The sequence below is a fragment of the Centrocercus urophasianus genome, unplaced genomic scaffold (assembly GCF_019232065.1).
Source record: "Centrocercus urophasianus isolate 14NV4802_14NV808 unplaced genomic scaffold, USGS_Curo_1.0 seq_18, whole genome shotgun sequence".
In the NCBI taxonomy this organism is placed as follows: Eukaryota; Metazoa; Chordata; class Aves; order Galliformes; family Phasianidae; genus Centrocercus; species Centrocercus urophasianus.
Window position 1 is genome coordinate 10,249,399 of NW_024884733.1, and position 24,595 is coordinate 10,273,993.

The following is a 24,595-nucleotide window of genomic DNA, read 5'->3' on the forward strand; positions in this document are numbered from 1 at the left end:
GTAAGTGGACCTCTCCACTTGGAGGAAGACTCTGTTAGCTTACAGATTCAGTGTAATCTATAAATTGTAAATTTTTATCTTCTGTTCGTCTGTTAAGATAGTTAGATATTCTGCATAGTGCACTGCAATTTGTTAGCAGAGCTCCAAAGGAAATTAATATGCATTATGTCTAATGAAATAAACAGGAAATCTCCATGAAATCTCAGAAGTAGTATCTTAGCAGTGTCTATCACATATATGACAAAGATCCATGTCACTTTGGACATAGTATTTGTAGAGGAGAAAGAAGCTGTCTGCAAAGTTGATTTGATACCAGGAGTTTGTCAATGGTTTATGGGCTAGGTCGGTCCTGCTCCGTGAGTAATGAGATAAGGGAAGCCACAGACCCACGCCCTGGATAAAGGGGGAAGGGAGAATGGGAAACAGTAGGGAGATAGGCCTAAAAACAACACTGTGGCAACAATCTGAGGAGGAAAGTTAATTTACTAAGTATGACATTGGAATGCAAGATAACAAAATATGATACAATATAATTGGAATTGAAACTAATAAATCAAATAAAATGGGAGAGAGAGTGTCCAAAACCAAAGACCTTACTCTAATGCTGAAGGCAAGACAGCTGGGGAGCACACACTGCAATGATGAGCAGAAAAGGAAAAAAAGGAGTGTCTTGTGACTTGTGAACAGTTTTATCTTTCCTTCTGAACAGAAAACAGAAACAGAACGGGACAAGTCCTCTGGGATATGTAGTTCTTATAGTCTTCTGAGAACCTGGAAAATTCTCAGTCCATGGAAGTGGAGCATTAATTCTTTAACTTCCAGTGCTCTACATGATGTTATTATGTGGAATTCTGATAACAAAAAAAAATGACAGAGTTTTTCTTCCATGAATTTCTGTCTTACCTTTTACTGAATTTACTAAATGTTCATCAGAAGGGTAATCCAATCTTGAATAATCTTAACAATTCCAGGAAATAATTTCACCATTTTTATCCACATTTTCTGTAACATAAAGTGATCTGTTTGAAGTATGTCCTGTTGTTCTTAACAAAAAGCATTATTATCTGAGTGCTAAGATTGTGTGAACAGAACGCCACACAAAATTCAACAAAGAAAACAATGATAGACATGATGGAAGGTTTTATCTGAGTAATTTTCTCTAATAATTGTTTATGAATGGTAGCATTTTTTGCTGAAAAAGGTTTCTGTTTCTGGACTTAACTGAGGAAACTTTTAAATCACAGTTGATTTGAAAAGTGGAATGAGATGATATGGATTGAAATAGATTTTAGAAATTGAAGAGAAAAAAAGAAAATGGGAAAATAGGAACAGGAGATGTAATAATAAAAACCGACAAGCTTGTTCCTCAGCTTCTCCATAATATGGTTTTGATAGTGATTTCTTCAGCCATACAACATCAAGCAATGAGAAAAAATGCATAAAGAATTCCGCTGATTACATTGAAAGGGAGTTGACATCTTTTTAGTGAGGGTGAAAGACATCTGTAATGTGCTTATGGAATCATGGAATGGCTTGGGTTGTAAGGAACCTTAATGATCACCTGGTTCCAACCCGCCTCCCACAAGCAGGATCCCAATCACCATATCAGGCTGGGTAGGGCCTCACTGAACCTGGCCTTGAATGCCTCCAGAGATGGGACATCCACAGCTGCTCTGGGCAGCCTGCTCTGGAGCCTCACCATCTCTGAAGGAGTGTAGTTTGATCTGCCTTTGGGTTATGACGTTTGACTCTGTTGCCACTGATTTCAATAGCAATGATCCTTTTATATCCTTTTAATTAAATATCCTTTTAATTTGTTACTGATGTTATGAGCATAGCTGATGACATCTAAAACTCCTTCTGCTTGTTTAGCTTAGGATTCTTTCTGTTGCTGTGCTTTATCTTCTAGTTTCTATCCTCAGATCTGCAACAAAAATATACCTATCAATAATTTATATGAAATAACTCTGCTGAAAAAAAACAGATTGTAAAGAAGTGACAAGGCAGAGGCTAGATATTCTGCTTTAATAACTGCAATTAATCAATCACTCTTTGTCTCTAGGGGAAATTATGTTATATTTGAATGTTGTTGCCTTATTAATATGTTGCAGTTCTCTTGGGAAAGTTCAGGTTGTTGTGCGTGATAATTTTCCACTGAGAACTGACAGTGAGTTAAAACTACCACCTTTACACCCTATGATTGGTGGATCATAAGTGAACTATATAGCTGTGAGTGTAGGTTACCTATACCTTGGCTCCACCCAAAGAAAGTAAGAAGTGTCTTTTGAGTGTTTAGGGACATAAACTGTAATTGAGCAAGATTAAAATTAGTCACTTTTAGGTTTCCTTTATATTTATATTCATTTAGTTATATTAGCTGGTGAATGAAGGTAGAGAAATAAACTGGAAGAATAATTTAATTAAAAAAAACTGTGCAAGTATATTTTAGCAGAATTCCTGATTTAGTCTTAATTCAGAGGATTATATTTTTTTCTTCAGTGGTAAACATGGCCTTAAATCTAATCAATTTGATGTTGATCTTGGAAAGTGATTTCTCACCATGAAATATTGGAACTCTGCACGATGAATTAAGGATAGGAATTTTTTCCAGGCAGCAAATCTTTTGACTCTGTTGTGCTAACTCTAAATCCCCCAGAAGATATACATACACCTTTCTTTTGAAAGCCTGATTAAATAATTCTGTCTGTATGCATTGCCTATCGACTATTTTCTATTCATTTGCTTTTTTTCCTACAACTTTCTCTCTAATAACAGGACCTTTGTCCTTTATTGCAAGTTATTTATTCTCACAATTTTTTCCTCACCTAGATTAATAATTCTCTATTTGCAGCACTGTCAGTTCTCCACAGTAATCAGATGTGGTGTCATAGACAGTGGATTATTACTTCAATTAAAGCATATATGGAAATTGCTCCAAATGTAATGCTTCTTGATTTTTTTTTTTTTTATATGGCAGAAACAACTAAAAAACCACCATATTATAGAGAGCAAATTTTGACGGCAAAAAGACCTAAATAAAATAAAGAATTCTCTCTCTAGTGTGAGCAGTGTGCTGTTGACAATATAGTCTTCTCAGTTATTCCATCGATTAATAATTATTCTCTTGCTGTTACTATGGCAAGGGATAATAAGCATAGATTGTAGATAATGAAGATGGGGTATCAAAAAAATTGTTCTTTTGCTGCCAAGAAACAAAAATAAGATAAACAAGAACCAATTCTGATCTCTTCCAATTTAGCACCTTTTTCACCTTTTTTTTTTTTTTTTTTTTTTTTTTTTTTTTTTTCAACAAGAATAGTAGATCTTGCCAAAACAAGCTGTAGTTATCAGCCCTTTGGGAACACAGTTCTGAATTCCTTGTAGAATTTTATATTTTCATAATGAGTACATTGGGACTTGAAAAACTAACCCATTCTGAATATATGAACTGGAAAATCTAATGGATCAAAATTTCAGAGGTTGACTCTTGTTAATGTAAAAAATTAAGAGAATTATATTAAAATACATTTTTTCTTTTTTTTTCCTACTTTCAAAGAATTGAGAGTCTAACTGACATTTGCAGTTCTCACTCTAAAGTAGCAGAGTATTACTATCACCCACCAGTAATCTGCTACTAGTTATTTTTCTGTGAAAGATCTTATGTAGTCACCAAGAAGTAGACCTGGGAGATAGGTAATTTTGTCAGTCTTCTGTATGCTTTGGTTTGGGCATGGATCAACTGATAGTTTGTAACTTGGTTTTCCATGTATGGAAGTACATGAAAAAGAAAGTAATAGTCAGGGAGCAAATAGAAGAAGAATCTAGTCCAAATAGTGGTTTTTTTTTTCTGGAGTCTCCTTTAGCTTCCATGTTTACTTTGCTGTAAGCAGTCTACATGAGGCATCCTCTGAGTGAGATAGCCCAGAGATTTGGAGCCAAGTAGTGTTTCTACTCAATATGCACAATTTTGTCAGTATGTGATTGATCAGATGTCAGTTGAACCAGCTTCTTCGTGTGCTTCTTTCAATATAGTGAGAGCAATCTAAGATAGGGGGTGTGTTCAGTTTAATGGAGATCTACCAAAGCTTACTGTTGTGTAGTATGTCAGCTATAAAGTTTTTGAGACCTGTTTAGATAATCACAGCAGTTTTACTTCAATAATTAGGAACAGATATGTTATGTTTGAAACATTTACAGTATGTACAACCATTTGTATTGGATTTTGATTGTAAATTATGTTGATAAACATCAAGAACGTGGTTTGATCCAGGAGATGATGTGATAAGTAAATTAAAATGTATAGCAAACAGCAAACATTCTCTGTGAAATTATCTTTAACATCTAGGACTATATCCATTTTGAAAAGAATCAGCCATTAGAATTGTAAAGCTTAGATTAATGATTTCCACACATGGAACACACTGACTTGTGGCATATTAGAAAGATTTACTGCTGTCACAAGAACAAAAACCCACTACTCTCAGGAAAATGAACTTACGCTTGTCATCATAACATTTGCCTATATGAAAATTAAAGCTAGTTAAGACTGAGAAGGCAATTTGCTGAAAGCATGTTCATTCATTATTTTAGTCCAAACAATATCCACAGCATAGAGCTGCTTTTATTTGCTTTAGAAGTTAGTCGTATTGAGTCAGTGGTATAAAACTCAGAACTTTTATTTCCAGCTATTCAGACAATAATTCATATTTGTTGCCCGTATCATTAGTTACGATTTTCTTGGATGGAATTGTGGAATCATCTTTCTATTCCTTTTTAAATGGGCAAATGCTAGAGGCTATACAACTGTTTTTAGTCATGAGTATTTGTAAATAGAAGTCAGAAATTCTCCTTCTATACACATTTATGAAGAAAAAATTCATTCCATGAGTTTTCAAGTTTTCAGAAAACACGAGTAAAGCTGTTTAAACATTTAAACATTTAAATTTCATTTAGAAATGCAATTTTTTGTTACTCTTTTGTCAGTGATTAATCCTTTTTCAGTAGAAGAGTGATCAACTGACCAGATTTTTGACTGGAAAATATTTCAGAACACAGAATTCCCTTCCTTTACAAGTACAGGTTTTCTCCCGTGAAATGAATGTGCAATTTATTTTACACTTAAGAATTTTAGGAAAAAACTTTTTTCCCTATAAGGCACACTTTCCAGAAGAAAATATCTTCCAGCACATGAGGGGAATTTTGGAATGCTGACCTTAGAAAGCCCGATACTAAAATCTATTCTGCTGTGTGGGTAGGAAATTGTCTTTTTGCCATGTTTTCTTCAGAAGGAAAATACGGAGTAGATCAATAAGGTATTTTGTATATTTACATGATTAAACCACCTCTGAACTACAGGCTTTTTTTATCATTTTGGATGTATTTCAACGTCCCTTTAAATCTAGCTAACTGCTATGTGGGCTTTAATTGCAAAGGCAGCATTGTAAAGCACAGAATCTTAATGCAATTTTTTCTTATATTGATTTCAGCTTTTTTTTAAAATTTTTATAAATAAAAATAAAATTCTTGATCGTATATACTGAAATTAAAACCAACTTAACGTTTCTGAGAAGAGTTTTCATTGTCTCACATACTTTACCTGGAGCATGGCATTATGTGTGTTTTTTTTTAACAGCATTTTAATATTCTGTGTGTATATTTGCATTTTACCATTTGCAAAATAGTTGTTATGAATGGTTCACTACATTTGGTATAAAACTATGCCCAACCAGAAGGTACTGTATGCATGTATATATTAAAAACAAACAAAAATTTCATCTGTTGGTCATAACAACATTTTCATTATTTTAAACTGTCTATTGTTTACACTAACTTGGATGTGCATAAGAACTTTTGTTAACGGCTTTATGTTGTTTCAATTAAGTTGTTCTTTGGTCAAATCAAATAATGGTAGGATTTGTTGATCTGCAAAACTGCCTTCCCATATGGATTGGTATGAGATTATCCCATCAGAGGTTTACTATCTGGGAAATTAAAAAATATATATCTGAATAACTCAGTGTTTTCAAAAGGAGAAAACATCTATGATAATGAAACTGAGTCTATTTTAAAATGCAAGGTATCCTCTTGAAAGCTGGTACTCAGCACACTGAAAGAAAACATTGTGCACTAAGCACTGTGCATTATGATTATGAAACTAAATCTCATTTAATCCATCAATATTTTGGTATGTTTAATATTTAAAGAGTCTTTTTAAACCATTCCTCACAAAACCTTGGGATAAAAATGATTTTAGAATAACAGGGCATACAACAATGGAAGATAATTTGACTTTTATCACTGTATTGTCATTACTAAAAGAAAATTCAACTGTAGTGATAGTTTGCATATGCATGTAATCTGCATCTTTTCAAAACAGGGAAGTACATCAGAGCATTTTCCATAATTTTGAGATTTTTACAAACCAAGTGCATAATAAAATGTGAGATTATAACAAATGCAGTTATGCATTGCAAATATACACAAAATATGTTTTCTTATTCAATTCAAGGAAATGTAAATGGTTGAAGGAAATTTGTTTTCTCTATAATCAATAGAAACAATTTTAAAGAGCACTTACTGAAGCTGAAACTGTGAATCATCATGTTCATTTTATCATAATATAAGAAACATTTCCTTATCAGCTTCAGTGGCTTGAGTGTTTTCATATTCTGGATTTGGTTTATAAATGAGAAAATGTTAGAGGAAAAAAATATATATTTTTAAGGTAATATTCTTGTATTAAATGATTTGAAAACAAAACATCTTTCTATCGTAGCTTGTCTGGAATATTTTTTAATGTGGATCCTCTCTGTTTATTTTTGTTATGCCAGATGCCATGCATTACTGAAAAGCATTCAGGAGCTACTGAGTTGTACAAAGAAACCTGGATTGAAATCATCCTTCATTTGCCCCTTGTGTGCTATACTACATGCAGCTTCAACATTGTGAATTTCACAGCACTAGCAACTTTCCAAAAGCTGCCATATAGCCTATACAGGTATATACCCTATACACAGCTGTATGTGGAAGTTAGATTTTACAGAAATTGTAGTAGGAAGCTAACGATTTTTTACATTTGAAAGAAGTCCTAACTGTAGGTTTATGGCTTGGGTAATTCCTTTCAGTGACATGTTAAGTCATTTGAGTGCATGAGTGTGTGTGTGTGTATAAACAGTCCCTGTGCATATACTTAATAGCACCACAGCCACAAGAACATACAGGGTTTGGAAATACTTGGTACACTTGATTTGTGCATTGATATTATGGTATGCTCCTTAATTCAGAGGATTGCATTTTCCAACCCCTCACATTTATCTGTTGTACTCTTTATGAAGCTGTGTGATAAGGATATCAGTGCATTTTGCTGGTGGAGTGTGATGGCTGTAGGTCTGTATGTCTGTTTGTTGCTGAGGTGTATTGTGAAATGGCAAGCCACTGCAGTCAAATGTCACCTTCAAACACCTCTGCTCTGTCATGCAGAGATGCATGAATAATTTAACCTACTAACAGAAATCTGCTGAAGATAATATATACAACTGGGTAAACACCTGTAAATTAGGTGACTTGGTTGCTAGTTTTTTCTCAGTATCCTGTCAAGAGTCTAGTAGCAGCCATACCATGGGTGGCTCTTGGAAAAACAAGTATGTACATCCACGAGCATTGGAAAAGCTTGAGGTCTCTCGTGTGGTGAAGTCAGTCTTCAGAGGGTCTTTAGAGATAGGTCTTCTACACTGAAGAGAAAACAGATTACCTTTGTGCCATTAAAGGATGTGGTTGTCTGGATATTTTTTCATCTGGTCACAAGAAGACTGAAATTAGTACTGAACTCATCAGAAAGTGCACGTGTTTAGGACCGACTTGATTTTATTTGCTGGCTAGATTCAGAGTTACCTTGTTTGGAATTATGACTAAAAATACCTTATTTTGCCTTGTGCAGTGCTAAAAGTGGCTTGATGATAATTGAATGACCTGTCTAAACCAGCTGCTTGACTTTTTCTTCTGCAGTACAGATATCTATAAACTAGTCCATGTAACCATTATCAGTCATTATGCTAGATGACGTTCATGAAGGAGAGAGGCAAGCTAAGGATGAACACAGAAAATGAATACAAATGAATTTGTATTTTAACACAGTGTGAAGATTGCCCTACTAGGTCTAGGTTTAGCTGTGTAGCTGCTTCATGACAGGAGACTGTTTTCTAGTGGTGACTATACCATGCTTGTTCAAAAGGCTTTTGTTTCTGCTGATGTCAATCTTAACTGCTTTTCGAAGCACTATGTTAAATAAATGAAGAAAAAAAAGGCTTCATAGTGTATTTTACCTTAGTCTTTACCTTTCTGATGTGATTTTCTTTTTCATTTTTAATTTAATTATTCTTCTCCTTTGATTAAATTTGATTTTATCACCTCCGTGTTTCATCAAAAAGTGTTTCAGACCTGAGGACAGCTTGATTGCTCTAAGTTCTTTCTTTGAACTTTCAACTTTTAAATTTTAATGAGCATCCATCTGACTCTACTTAAGCTGCAGCTGGTTATTACTTCTGCTGTGATACAATTTAATTGTGTAGCTACATTACTAAGCTGTGATTCCTAGAATCTCTGTAGCCACTTTGTCTTAGTATTTGCTTAAATATTATTAACATATTTTTTTTCCTCTGAGCTAAGGAAAATGTTTTCTAATTAAGTTTGAAATTAAAGAAAAAAGGAACGTAAGTCAGTGAACTTGTGTAGTTTTACTGATCCACTCTTAGTATGAATTTCTCATGCAGTGCTGCAGTCATGCTTTTAGAAACAAATCAAAGAATTTGTCAACATCATAATCTTTGAGTTTAAATTTTTATTAGGTGTTTGTAGTCTCTCTCTCTTAATTCCTACTAATTGGTATCAGTATTTTGGAAACTAACATTACTACAGCGTTGTAAGAAGTCACCTTGTACACAGGTAGCAACATACTTTAAGCTATGTGCTGTGTGTTTACACAAAGATGATTTGAGAGAATTTCCAGTCTATACTTAATAGGAGAGAGTGGTACGTGGAGACAGTTGTGTCATGTATGTGCTTATTTATTCAAACCTAACCAAAATTTGCTGTGGATGTATTTGCATTTCAGACAACATTCTGAACCCATGTTAGTTTACCAAACTTCTGTTTGTGGGTCTATATGTAAGTTCTTTACTGTTTTACAGATTTTAGTCTGTCAGTATGTAAGCTGAAGTACATATATTATAACTCCCTTGATCTCTATTTTGAAACATACCTTTTTACCGATGGAAGGATAATAACAGCGAAAACAGAACCTTCCCATCATCCCAGAAGTAACATTTATGCTACTGTAAGTTTAATGATTAATATGGCTAAAACTCACATATTTTTTATAAATAGGGGTTGCTTTCAAGGTATTTATTGACAAATCAACAAACATTCTCTTATTTTTCTTCGATACAAATCTCTGTAGTTGATTTTCATTTTTATAAGAAAATACTGTGTGGAGGAGGACTGTCGGTTATCTCTGAGTTCTTTGTTTCTGACACCATTTATTCTTTTACTATCATCTGTGTTATCTTCCTATTCCATTCTTGTGTTGTGAATACTGTAAGTATAGTTTACATCAATTTGAAGCAGGACAGATATTAAAAAGGAAAGAATGGAAAAAAAAAAAAAAAGACATTTTATATTGAGAGAGATTAAATTCCTTCAGTGAAATAATGAAATTTCTTTTCTGTTTGAATGATATTTCTCACTTTCTAGAGAGCCAGCTTTCTATGTTAACCATTTCTTTGATATATTTGTAAAGCCAAATAATGGTCTTAGTCACTTTGCATCTCACTTAACTGATTTTGTTATACATTGGCGATTCACCCAAAGCATTTTTTGGAAATATCTGGTATTTATACCTCAAAATCAAAATTTGTCTTTTATCTTCACAACAATGATGTATAATTTCATTTCACATTTATCTTGAATCAAAGACAGTTTTAATGCATCTCTGCTCAGCTTTGTAGTATATGAAGACCTGCTCCAATAGTAATGCCCCTTGTTTTGTTATGTTGCCCTGTGAAGGTGGAGGCAGATCCAGGTAGTATGGCAGTTGAGGCTGAGCCTTCCCTTTCAGTATTCCATTTCACTTTGTTGCAGTGCAACATAAGGTAGCAGAGGGGCAGTCTGACAAAATGGCACCTAATATAGAAGTGCTTATGAAGCAAAGGTGCATCAGTGTATTCCTCCATGGGGAAATAATGGCATTCATTGGCATTCATTGATGTTTGCTCAGTGCTGATGGAAACCAAGCATTGGATTTGAGTGCGGTGGATGGTGCGTTTCAGCAGTGACGACAGTGACAGTGAGCCACTTCTGGTGGATTGTTGTGAGCTTGGCATGCGGGTTCTTGTTCATTGCTGGCAAAATTACATAGTTGTTTAAAAAATAGTATTTAAAGAATAGTGTTCTATAGCTGAGAATTTGCTCTGTCAGATACTGTTATTGTGATCTTTATATCTGTTGTAGTTTCAATGGAAATAAATAGGAGGCACTGCTTTCAGACCATCCTGTTTATATTATTCAGTGGAAGATTGTCTGCATCTCCTAAATTATCGACTTGTATTACAATGCTGTTTTAAATTACAAGGTTTTAAAACTTTTTGTATGGCACTGTTGCTACTGCTTTTATATCACAATCTGGATTACGCACTGCAAGCTTTTTTTAGCTGATCATCAAACTTTATTTCCAGAACATTGGTAAGATATATTTTTCCTTTTACTTTCCAATATTAAATTTTCCTGTTTCAGCTAAGATTAGGTTTTACTATGTGGAAGTAAACCTATTGTCAATTAAATCTAATTTTCGGTTGTAATATTCTGTCGTAGATAAGGGTAATTTTTTGGTGTCCCAAGTTCTTTGCTGGAAAGACATAATACTGATAGATTCTTCTTCTACAAACTTAGGTATACTTGAAATTAATTGTATGTAAACATTATGTTATTTCCAGCCTACTCTGCTTGTTCTTCCTAGGATCCAGGAACCAGACAAAGTTGGATTATTTTTACTTTTCTTACTCTATTTCTTAAAAGAATTCATTGCAAAGGATTGCAGTTTGTATTTCATGAAGGATTTGTGTGCATTAGACAAAAATTCTCAATTGCATATAGGGAAAAATCTGGTTTGAAAATAATGTTAAAGCATAAGGGAACTGGTGTCATTCATCTTGTCACCTTTCAAATTTATTAAATAAAATTTTATTTGAAAATATGCTTTACAAAAAAATGAGAATGTAATTCTTTTTTTCTCCAGCTGGGAAAAAAAAAAAGATCTATTTCTTTCCTTTCTAAAGTAAGCAATTCTACTAGTCCAGAAACATACATGCATATACATGCAAGGGAAAAGATAAATTGGGTTATGTCAGGATAAACTGAAATCTCCTGGGCTGCCAGGAAATTCCTGCAGCCTAGTAGCATAGATAAATTGCATCATTTAGAGTTTAAGATAACACCTAACCGTATCTGTCATCAAATCACCATCTCTACCCTAATATGGCCCGTCTGTATGTCTGATGTGCAGAAGATGTATGGAAGACTGAGGCTTTATTCAGTTCAGAGGGTTGTCACAAGCATTTTCATTCCGTGTTTTCAAGTAGGGACTCAACCTTTTCCATAAGTGCTTCATCTGCAACAATGTGCAGTCCTTAACAGTGAAGTACCTGCATATCTTAAATGCCTGTTTCATTCAAAAGGCGAAGACAGATATTCTACATTAATTTTTAAGGATAGTATGTATGCTGGAACTTAACTTTTAAATCATTGTAAAAATTCATCCAGTGCATTTGTATACAGCTCACATTCAAATGCAGAAAATAAGTGCTCTGATTTTAGCTCAAGAAATTTCTCTTTAGTGTTTTTCTAAAGCTTTTACTTAGATTTTTTCTTGATAGATAGATAGATAGATAGATATTACTATTGATTTCATGGTTTCTCCACTTCATTTTCGTTTTCAGATTATGCATTTTTATTTTAGGTTATTTAAATCAGAGGACTTTAAAAAGACCTGGAATTGTGCTTTTTAACTATATTTTATACATCCAGATATAGTGTATTACAGAGATAAGGATGGGTTTCATTTCAGTCACCTTTTAAAATATGATCACAAAACAAGACAACTTCTTGTGATTTTTTTTCCATTACTCTGAATAATTACATAGACTCTTACTGAATGATACGCCTGTTACTGATGCTTATAATTGCATATCGATCTATTTATTTTCCAAAGTCACTTCAAAATGGAAGTTGCTGTGGAATACTGTCTTGATGCTCAGTAAACTCATGTTGACAGCTCCAAGGAAATTCAGTAATTGGTTTGATAGAAACAACTACTGAGTAAAAGAAAATATAGCGTTTTCCATTTGGGTTTAAACATATAAAATAAAATTGTTAGTTCTATGTTTAAATGAAATGGTTCTAGTTACACAATTTTTACCTTAAATCCACTTTGAATTTTATACCTTCATTGCCATATAAATATCTGAGAAATATGGTTATCAAGTCTGGAAACAAAAGAGGAATTCTCTAATTCATTGTAGAAACTCGTCAAATTAATCTAAGTGAAGTATTCATCTCCTATTTATCATGATACTCTTACAAAAACCATTGAGGAAAGAGAGTAGTTAACTGAATAAGATCCTATATTTTACATAAATCAGATATGTTGTTGGATCTATGATGTATTCAGAGTAAATATTTGTTTATTATATTTAGAATACTTTTAAAAGTAGGTATTTGTAAAATAAATAAATAAGTTCAACTGCGGAATACCTGAAGAGTGTGATCCAATTTAAAGCATTCCTTCCTTTAAAAAAATAATAAATACAAAACTGTTTGTTCCAAGTTGGTGTACTCTGCCAATAAAATATGATCTCCATTATAATAACCTACTTTATGAAGATTAAACGGTTTTGCAATTCAAACAAGGTAAAATTGGCTTAAAGTAAAATCAAACACTAGTTTGCTAGTTTAGGATTTGAATAGTGGAATGAGAAATCTTTTTTTATATTGCTATTGTGCACTGGTCAGCTAAGAAGTAATTGCTTTTTATAAGGCAAATTTGCTTTTACTTTTCCAAGGTAATGAAATGAACCTGAAACTTTTCCTTTGAAATCAAAGTCACTATCACTCAAATGTCACCAGCAGAATTCCATCATATAGTTTCTGGAAATACATAATGAGAAAGTTGAACTTGGAGATGATTGACAGAAAGCTATGAGAAAGCTTTAATACAAATTTATCATAATTATCTGTGTTCTAAATCAGTACTGTTTTTTTTTTTATTTTATTTATTTTATTTTTTTTATATTGCTAATGTACCATAAAGACATTTGGAAGCAATTTGGGAAGCAATTTTTTCACAGAATCACAGAATGTTCTAGATTGAAAAGGACATCAAAGACCATCTAGTTTCACCCCCCCCTGCTATGTGCAGGGTCACCAACCACTGACCAGGCTTCAAGGAATAACAAGTTGGAAACTCTGCAGATACACTGAAAGAAGATGCACTGATTTATTTACATATTTATTTGTTTATTATTATTTAGTATCTAATGAAATTTGTGCTGGAAAGTATTCTCTGCACAAGAAGGTTTCAAAATATAGTATGCAAAATTATTCAAGAAAAAAAAATCTAAGACTGACTCAAATCTTTACAGTAAACAGATATGCATAAAGGTCTAACAATGAGATTATGCCCAAGAGTAAAGATATTCAGTTGCATAAAATCAAAGCTTATTAAAAGAAAAATTAAGTCAAATATAGGTTAGCTCATCTCCAGCCTAATCACACATTCAGAAGAGGTGACTTTATCAGTGGTCTGAGAAATGCTTTTTGGGAGCAGAAGGACAAAGAATGTAAATTAGATCTCAGTAGGAGGGCTGCATACTTTCATCAAAATAAAAAGATACTGGAAGCAATGTTGCAGTAGGCTCACAAAGTAGAAAAATTTTCAAGCCCGTCCCAAAGATTCTCTCATTTTTTTTCTCTTAAACAAGTAAAGAAATAGGTTGAGGGTCATAAAGCTGTGAATTAAACATAGTTTCATGCTAATGCAAAGTTGTTATATCATTGTCATGGGAGACTATATTTAGAAGATATTCTAAATGCTGCTCAGAAACTGAAGAGGAAAAATAATGCACAGTACCACTATGGTAACGCTGAAGCCCTGTGGCATGACTGAAGATTCAATATCTAGCATACTGAGTAAGACTTAAGTGGCAGAAGAGAAGGAGATTGATTCTACGTGCTAAATACGGTTTTAGCCATTTGAATTACCAATAGGTTGGGAGGCTTCTAGTGACAATGGATAAATCTTGGCAAGAGCTGAAGTGCAAAATGCTAACAGTGGGTGTCTGCTTTATAATGAGACCCAAGAACAGAATGACAGTTCTGTAAAAGCTTATTTATATGTAGCAAGAGAGAAATGAAAGAAATGTACCTCACTGTGGACAGCATGGAAATCTTTACATTGTTTCCCTGCTAGAAATGACATTCAAATAATTCAAAAGAAAATCTGAAATCTTAGCAGACAGTTCCTTACTCATCTGCATACTGAATATTGCTAATGAAAAAATGTTAATCTGGACCTCATCCATACTGAAGACTGTCACAGTTTTCTAGCAGGAGTATTTTGTGATCCTGTTCACTAAATTAAAAAATAAAATAAAATGAATTCAAAAATAAATTAAACAAAGGAAATAGATTAAAAAAAAAAAAAAAAGAAGACAGTTGTGTGTAAGGTAAGAGGTTGATGCAGAAAAGTAGAATATTGCACTAAGGCAGAAGAATCTCCTCTTAATTATAATGAGCAGCTCTATTTTAGAGAAAAGTTGGATACAACTGTAACATGCAAAATTTAGCTTAACAAAAGGAAAAGTACAGAAGTGGATGCAGAAATATAAACGTAACAATGTAGAATTGCGGAAAGCTAGTTATGCAATAAAGGAACACGAAGAAAATTTATAAATGGAACACTTTGGATTAATGGCTGTTGTCAAATAAAGACATTGCATCAAATTGAAGTATCATACCATTTTTAGGTGTTAGAACTGAAAATCTAAATTAAGAGATGTTATTTTCACTGCATTTGTCACTTTTATAATCAAAATAGAATACTGTGTCCAGTTTTGGAGTTAACAACTTGAAAAAAGATACCAATAAATTGAGACAGATTCATAGAACCATGACAGTGATGGAAAACATGCCTCATGATGAAAGATAAAAAGCATTCAGCTATGCATGTCACCAGAAAGAACATTAAGAATCAGTTTGAAGGGTACATAAGTATTTCCAAAGAAAGTATATCTGATAATAGCAACTGGGCACACACAGAAATACTAAGTGCTTGGGAATTTAGTGTCATGCAAATTTTTTTGTTTTACTTCAAATTGGCAGTTTTGAAAGAGGGTAATCAGCCATCACAGAAATTGCTAGGCATTGTTATTGCTCCATTTTTTGTTTTTAGTTTTTTTCCAACACTAGTGATTTCATAATTAAAATTGAATTAATTTTTTCAGAAGGTGATAGAGTGCAAAAGTTAACTCACGGGTGTGCTGGAACCTACACTACGCAAAAGACCGTGCTAGAGAGTCACGGTCTCATTTTTGGAAGCGTCTTGTAAAGAGCATTTGACTAGTAACATTCTCATGAAAATATGCAGAATATAATGATGATGATGCTGTATACAGTTAGTAAAGTCCAATGAATTTCTTTCTGTATCTCTCTGTACTCTGTGGAACGGCTAGGCACCTGGAGAAGTAGGACAGGTATAGGGCTGGATTCTCCCATACTGTATTTCTTTCATTAGAACCAATTTATTTGGGAAAATGATGTATACCATTGTTTTTTCCCATCTCTAGTTTAAGCAAAGTGTTGAGTTGTCTGTTATCAGAATGGAATTGATGGCTGGTGGTGGCATTATCCTCACTTTCTCTGAACACAGGCTATCCCAGTGTGAAGCAAGAAACATTCTATGAAGCTGTGCAATGGTATAAAAGATAGACCAATTTGTAGTAGCACGTGTGTGCAAACATCTGCGCTTTCAGAATTAAAGCAAATAAGTTTCCCTGAGTTTTACCATACATGTAGTTGGATCAAGTTCACTATCATGGGAGATCTCACGTAGATGAATGTTCAGCTGGTTCTCATGTTTGTTAACAGTTCACATTGTTTTTCTGAAAATGAGAAAAATTTTGGAACCTTTCTTTAAATGTGCTGATGTTTCCCTTCCTTTCACATCCCCCTGTTCCACCCCACCTCTAAGTGTGCACATACTTTATTAGTTAGTTTTTCTTTTAGTGCTTATCTGAGGATTAAGAGAAGTCAAATCACATACGGATCTTACAGTAACGCACAGAGCTGTTTACTTACTGGAATATTCCAGTTTTCAATTAAATCTATCTCAAATAATTTATTGAATATACTTTCACTCCTCTGACTTATATTTTGTAGGAAAGGGAGGACACAAATCTGGATCCTTTGAATAAATTTGCATTTTTTCAATAACTCAATAAAATGATTCAGGCTTAAACCATCTGTCCTCACTTTGTATGAAGAAAGAAGATGTCTGAAGACAAGACAGTTTAAAAAGTGCTTGTGCAACATGAAACCTCATACATTTCTTGATGCTAGATTTTCTGCTAGTATATAAATTCTGGGTTTATTTTCCCTTTCTAACTGGTAGTTGCAGCTAGATTACTATCACCTGCCATAAGAGTTGGAGTCTTCTATGAAAGTGATTTTACTCTGTGAAACTTTTCACTTGGGAATCATTAAAGATAAGCAAATAAACATTTCTTTGTGCTCCAAAGTAATTTCAAGGTAGACACACTTCTAAGACTATGTCAATAGAACTGATAATATTTTTCTCCATCCAGAGATCTTGATATCCACAACAGAAGTCTTACTGGGGTTGAAGGTATCATGAACATCATCTTCTTTCGATCATCAAGACGATATCAGAAGCCTGTAGAAAACTTGCAGGATTTTGTGACACTTCTATCTTCAGCAACTTGTTAATGTATTTATGTTTTGGACTGGCGGTCTTGGGGAAGAGGGAAGTGACCATAAAAATGCAAAGGGTGCATTTGTGTGCCGAATTTACAGAGTTCTATCCTGCTATCCTATTTTTATAAAATTTGCATTGCTTAAAAAAAAAAAAAAAAAGGGACAAAAATCTTTTATTTTGAAAAGTGTATTTGCAAAACCATTTTATGAACATGAGAGTGGAGAAAGGCAATTATGTTAATGTTAATGAATTTGAGGAGTGTATTTTTAAAATAGCTATACCTTCTGCTGTTAAGTTATAGGTGATTTTTTCTAGTTAGAGGCCTACATGACATTGATAAGAGGCGTGAGTTGGATTGACTCATTATAAGTCACTAATATTTTTAATTTTTAGATACTAAGAACATTCTGCTACCAAAAGAAAAAAATATCGATCCATATTTAAGATAAAAATTGCAGTTCTTTGACCCATGTGTTTTTATTATATAATGCTGAAATTACAGCTATGTCTTTTTTTGATGGCGTGGTTTATCTAATGTAATTTCAAGATAAGAAATACTGGCTACTTTCAACAATACATATTTTTCATAACTGTGCTAAGTGTGGCACGAAATGTCGTGCTCTTTAAAGATTTTGTCATTCATCTGTTCGAATCTGTAGACTGACAAATCTTTAATAAATGGGAAAAAAAAATCTCAGCTAATCAACTAACCAAAGACCACTTGTTGGAATTTGCCTCTTGTAGTTGATAACCATCAGGAATAACTTTTTGAAACATTTGGAGATTCCCATTTCAGTTTTTCTTTGTTTCATAGCTGGTAAGTAGACCATGTGGTAGATATTGAACCACTCTCTTGTGTCACATTGTAATAGTGCTTATGACTGGACAAGATTGGAACTGCTTATTAGTCTTTTGGTTTAGTATTATGCAGTACCTAATATTACCTAAAATTAGTGGAAAGCATGAGGCAGCGAAGAATTGGATCTACTACTGTGGAGAAAATAGCTGAAGATAGTAACTGGTTCACTTTCTATAATCAGTGCTGTTGAAACTGCTCCAAAAAGGCTTCTTTAAGCTGACTTCAGGAAACTTGTTTCTGAAATGAAGGAAGTATGCAGGATGATTTTCTCAAAGTGCTGCACTGCATTAAAGGATTTGTTTATGATTTAGTGAGTCAGTTTGCATACTTAAGAAACAATTCATGCTACCTTCAGTGTGAGAGTCCATCTTGTATGCAAATAGATGTGATTTAAATGATGTTTTATTTTGTTTTGATCTTACGATATCTGCATTGCAGGAGATATCAGGATAAGCACATTAAAATATACAGTGAAGATGAGTGGATTCATGTTTTCCTATGAAAGCTGGAGCATGGTCATGATTTTAGTGCAGTATAACCCTGCCTCATAAGAAACAGAAGTCTGGCAACTCAATAGTCTATTTGTGCTGAGAGTACTAATATATGCTATAAGCTGATACCAGCATCTTTCTTGCCTGTGGGAAAGCAGGAGAAGGACTTTTTATAAGGGCATGCAGTATGTAGTGACAGGACAAGGGAAATGATTTTAAACCGGAAGAGGGTAGATTTGGACTAGATATTGGAAGAAATTTCTAACTGTGTGGGTGGTGAGACACTGGAACAGGTTGCCCAGTGAGGCTGTGAATGCTCCCTTCCTGGAACCAACTGAGGCCAGGTTGGATGGGGCTTTGAACAATCTGGTCTAGACGGGGGTGTTTCTATCTATAGCATAGGGCTTGGTGGGGCCAACATAGTAAAAGAGGAAGCATTAATTTTAAAGCAGCCCTTGTAAATAAAGACTGGGAGTCAAGAGGTGGGGTCCAGGCTCTGTACAATCGTGCCCAGAACAAGGGGCAACTGCCACAAACAGGAAGTTCCATCTGAACATGAGGAAAAACTTATTTAATGTGAGGGTGACAAGGCATTGTAACAGACTGCCTAGAGGTTGTGGAGTCTCCTCCTCCAGAGATATTCAAAACACCTGTATGCTTTCCTTTGCAACCTACTGCAGGGAACCTTCTTTAGCACGGGTTGGACTAGATAATCTCCAGAGGGTCCTTCTAACCTTTATGATTTTGTGATTCTCTGATCATTTACCCAAAATACTGCATTACATCACCATCGCCCAACCTATTTTTTTTATGTATGACATAAGAAAGCTGGAAGGTACTTCTGTAATTATATATTTTGATTTCAAATTAATTAGAAAGATTAAAAGGAAATTGAAAAAATGGATTTGGCTTTCTAAACAGAGTGCAGATTTTTCTGTAGTTTCTTTGCACTTAAGAAAAATGGAATAAAATAAAAATAAATTATATCTTAACAGAATATGTATAAATATCTCTTTTGCCTATGACGTGCTCGTTTTGCACATCAACATTAACTTCTTATAGTATTAAATAAACAGTGGCATATTTCACTGCTTGTGGATTAAACTAACTTAAACCAACACTTCTGCAGCTACATACAGAGGCAATATCTTGCTGCAAGTAGAACAGCATGTGGAATACCAGTACGAAGTACTAATAGAAGTCATCAGGTTCGTTAACATACTGTCCAAATATGCAATAGCCATATATACATATGCCTATTTTTCAAAGGAAGAATTAAAACAGCAGGGATACACTACCATTAGAATGCAAGAGTCTTCTCTGTGTTACCCAATGCTGTAATCAGAGTAGGCTCATTTCCTGGAGTAATCAATTATGTTGATTTACAAATGCTGCTGCAGTTGGTATTGTGCTAATGAGAAGATCATGGCAGCTGTCCTTGCACTTGAAAGGAAGCTAGCAGCTAAAAAGCACCTGATTACTAGACGGTGTACCATCAGTGCATAAGGGAAAGGGAGGGTTAAGTTAGACAGAGGACAATTTCTGGATCTAGTTAGGATTATGTGATTCTTTCTTCATAAAAATGTCTCTCCTGAGTAAGACTGTGGAATTCACTAATGTTCAGATTGATCACAGTTATTGCTGCTTCTTGTCTGAATCACAAATCCAACAGTAGAGCAGATTGTTTGCTTCTTTCCTACCACTATGTGTGTGCCTGCGTTCTGCACAGGCTTAGCTAGCATTGCTGTAGTTAGCTCCAAACCCTTCACTAAGCATTGTGAAGATGGATGAGATATGCTGTCTAGGCTTTTCCTTTGATTTCTACTCTGTTTCAAAGCGGTTTATTTCATTAATGTTTTCATGAATTGAGAATTTGATTTCTGAAATGAAGAGCTTGATTTTACCATTCCTAAGGAAACTTTTTTTTTTTTTCCAAATCTTTTTTTCTTTTGCTTCCCACATGGAAATATTTCCTCCTAAATTCAAGACGTTAGCTTTGCATTCATGTAAAGATAATTAATTTTACTTCTATTTATTTCTTTTTGGTCATCTTAATTTATTTATATAAAAGCCTCCAATTCTTAAGTTGGAAATCTTTGTTTTGTTTTCAGTTGATTGAAAAGAGGATTTTCCAAGATTGCTATGTAGAATGCAAAAATAAAATTTTACTGGTCCTTCTTTTAAGTTCCTTTAATAGGTCAAGTCCATTGTTCAGTTTTGTATTCTGAATAGTATCTTATGAATAAAATGAGAGCAGAGACTTCTATGAACATTATGCTCTAAATAGTGCTTCACATTTTAAAAGTCTTTTTTTTCTTTCAAAATGAATCCTGATGCACTATGTATTTTCAGTAGATAAATGGTAGGATTGAAATATGCTTGATTCTTCTTTTATAATGTGTGTGTAATCTACATTTACAGAGAGAAACCAGAAACGTTTGCAGCTTTGTCAGTAATCTTACTTTAGGCATTTCTTTTATAGGTAGACATATATTGGATCTGCAATGACTACTAGATGACTACTAGTATCAGCAACCAATTTAAGTGTTGTGATGTGTTTTGAGTGATCTTTAATTCTACTGATGCAACTCAATTATTTTAAATATCCATTCTCTTAATAGGCTGTTAAAGGGGACAGCTTTATGGAGATTTGGTGTCTTGTTAGAACTGATAATCATCTGCAGTTCCTAGGAGCAGAAGTGAACTACTGACGAGTAGTTTCTGTGGGTTTGCCTTTCCTTGCTTGAATTGATTGGCAGTTGGGGATTGGGATATTTCATCTCTTCTTCTATACTCATACCTGATTGGGTGATCGGTGAGAAATTATGCAAGGAGGGTAACATCTGGCAGTAGCAGTGGCAAAAGCCTACAATTAATGTGACAGAACAACATAGATTTCTTAATAATGTATACTGCATGGCTGTCCTGTAGTCTGCAACAAAAACTGGAGCAATTTCATACAGCTGACTGCTTACTTAAACTATGTTCTCTGTTTTGGGGGAGAATTTGTGTAGGCCCATGATGTGGAATCATCCTGTTTACCAAAGATTGTTATGCTCAAAACATGTACAACTTCTATAACAATCAGTTTCAACTATAAATTGAATTTACTCATTGGAGTGACAGTCGTCTTTTTCTTTATACTCTCAAACTGAGTATAATAGCATAAACATAGCATATGAAAATAGAATTGTGTGTCATTATTCAGTGCATAATTTGCTTTTTGGTGAGGGAGAAATTAGGAAATGTTCTACTGACTGAAATTTCAAATATTTTTTATAACAGACACTTTCACAACAGCATAAGAATGAAAAACATAACAAATTTTGTTTTCTGAAATAAGTATTCTTGCTTCGAGACCATAATGTTGAAAATTTTGTGATTTTTTTGTTTTGTTTTGTTTTTAGTTTGGTGCATCAAAGGGCATGTGAAGACAGGAGTATCCATAAATAAGACTGAGGTCCTAGGCAGCCTGCTATTGCGACAGGAAATTTTATAAACAATCATAAATAAAACTCACTGCTGTGTATCAGACACAATTATACCTTGCCATCAGCACCATTGTTGTGATTTACTGGGGTCTTTGAAGAAAAGAAATACTCAGCTGTCGTGTCAAACTGCAAAGCTCTAATATGATTAATTTTTTTTTTTTTTCTCAGGGTTTACTTAGGTTTTTTTTTTCAGGTTGTTTTGTTCTGTTATTTTCAAAACAGGCAAGAGTGAGTCTAGTTTTTGTTATTTGTTTGCTTTTGTTTGTTGCTGTTTTTTGTTTGGTTGTTGTTGTTGCTGTTGTTTTTAAATCAAAACACTTGAATGACTGGAATAGCATATATGAGCAAATCCTGTGGAGCTGCTAAATATGAGTGCTCTTATGAGAACAATCTGTTTTTAATCAGCCTCATCTGAGGCAAAACCATTTTGTTTTGGATACCTCAAGGAGCAGAAGCAAAATGACATAGGATTAGAAAGATAATGAGAAATTGGTGGAGCCTGAGGGACAAAGGATTCTCAATGAAGAAGGCCCAGATGTCTTTTCACTGAGAAGTGGTATACTGAATAGCGCAGTACACTGTCTGTACAGCAACAAATTCCAAATACCTTCACTTGCAAAGAGGTGGCCCAAGGAAAGTTCTCTAGTAAAGGTTGTTTTATACAGCATACAAATTCCTGGTGAAAATCAGTAGAAGTTAGAGCAAACGGCAGTCTTGAGTTTAACATCTTTTGAAAGTGGAAATGTCTAGTTCTGTTAGTAATGTTTTTACATCCTCAGACTCTATCTCCTATTTCATCCTATAAATATTTTGAGAAAAGGTAGATAAGAAAATGAGTTTCAAATAGAAGTTAAGAAGTTCCATAGTATGGTGTTTTCACAGGTAATGTTCATGCCTCATTTTCTTTTTTGATTATGGATGTGTTAGCTTGGCTTTATTGGAGTATGTCTGCTTTGCAATCTGTGTAATGCTTGTCCAAGTATGCCTCAACTGTTTTGAAACAGGCTAGCATAGGTACTAGAACAATGTATCTCTGATAACCTAGACCTCCCAGGGATTTGGGCTTAGTGAGTGCCAAAGATCTATATACATTTCCTAATCTTTGTGTTGTTTATTTGATTGCAGTTACCTCTCATGACTTGATGAACTACTAATGCAGGCAGACAAACCTTGGAAATTTATTGAAGAGGTCAGAGTTCTTAACTCATTTGCTTATGAAGCGTCCCACAGTACACAGGAAGAAAAATCTTGACCTGATAGCCCAACAGAATATGAGACAAAAAACATTTTTGTTCCAGTTCCACAGATTAACGTAGTCTCTGGCCAATGTTTTGAAAAGTTCTTTGATGTCATCATCCTTCAAAAAGCTATATTTCTCAGATGAACCAACTGTGTTATGTAAGTCACAAAGCTTTTGAAGAAGGTTTTCAGAGAACTTAAGAGCTTATTATCTAATGCCACTGGATTTTATACATGTTTTTTTTTTCTGAAAAACTTAGAATTTCATTATTTTTACAGTCTGACTATTACCTGTAGACAATTTTGACAAAACAAGATTTATCTGCCTTGCAGGAATTATGTATCAGTAAGAAGTATAATTCAGCATATTAATTCAAATACTTACTAGACATTAATCATCTGAATTAGAAGCAATATTTCAAAGAAGTTTTCATAAAATGAATTTTGATTGCAACATATGAAGTGTTGCTTTAAACTGGTTTATACAAAAGAGCCTTTGTTTTCTGAAATCTGAGCATTCTTGTAAATGAAAAGCAATTATTTCACCTATAATCATGACATTTTTCCTTGCAAATATTCAGTCTACATGACCATTGCTGAACGTGTTGGTTCTTTCACTGTTGTTTATTTTACATGCATTCCAGATTTCTCTAGCTCTGCTAATATTTTGAGTGTAGGCTGGTTGGAATGAAGAGCTGATAAAATGCTACTTGACAGTGCTGGAAGTTAACATGACCAATGAAATGGGACAGATTTATGCACCTTGATAAAGAAGAGTCCTGAATAATTACTGAGGTGTGCTTTGGGCTTATGCTTGTGGATTCTTCTGTGATTACAAAACAAACCAATCAGTTCTCCTGATAAGTAGAAGGATTTGCTGTTTCTTACCTTGACAGGCTCTGCTTACAAAATAGACCAACACCAATTGACAAATGCAGATTTTTTTCTTTTAACAGCAAGGATTTATGACTACAGAGATTGTACTTACCTTTTTTTCATTTTGCATGCTGCTGTGTGCACATGAATGTAAGCTTCCAATTGTGCAAGATATACCCATAGGATTGTTTCCAGTATTCTCAGTTTTTAATCTTTTATGGTACTCTCCTGACAGATGGCTTTTGTATTGTCCATATTCACTGTAATTTCACAAACATTTAATCACTTATCTCTGAAACAAATCCATATTTCCATACTGGTTTCTATTGAAGATTCTAATTTAAGGGTGGGGGCAACTTCTTAATTCCCAAGTAGCTCTTTGTCTGCAGAAATCCAGAATCTGACCTTTTATGGAAATAAAATCCCATTCAGATGTAACTCAGCTGAAAATGAGTTGTCAGAAGTAACTGAATAGAATAATCTTGCAGCCCCCACTGGATTTACTGGTTCAGTGGACTGCATCTGGGTAAACTAATTCAGATTGCACAGACAGAGACCTTGTAGATAGTGGGGGGAGAGGAGAGGGGGGGGGAGGGGGGGA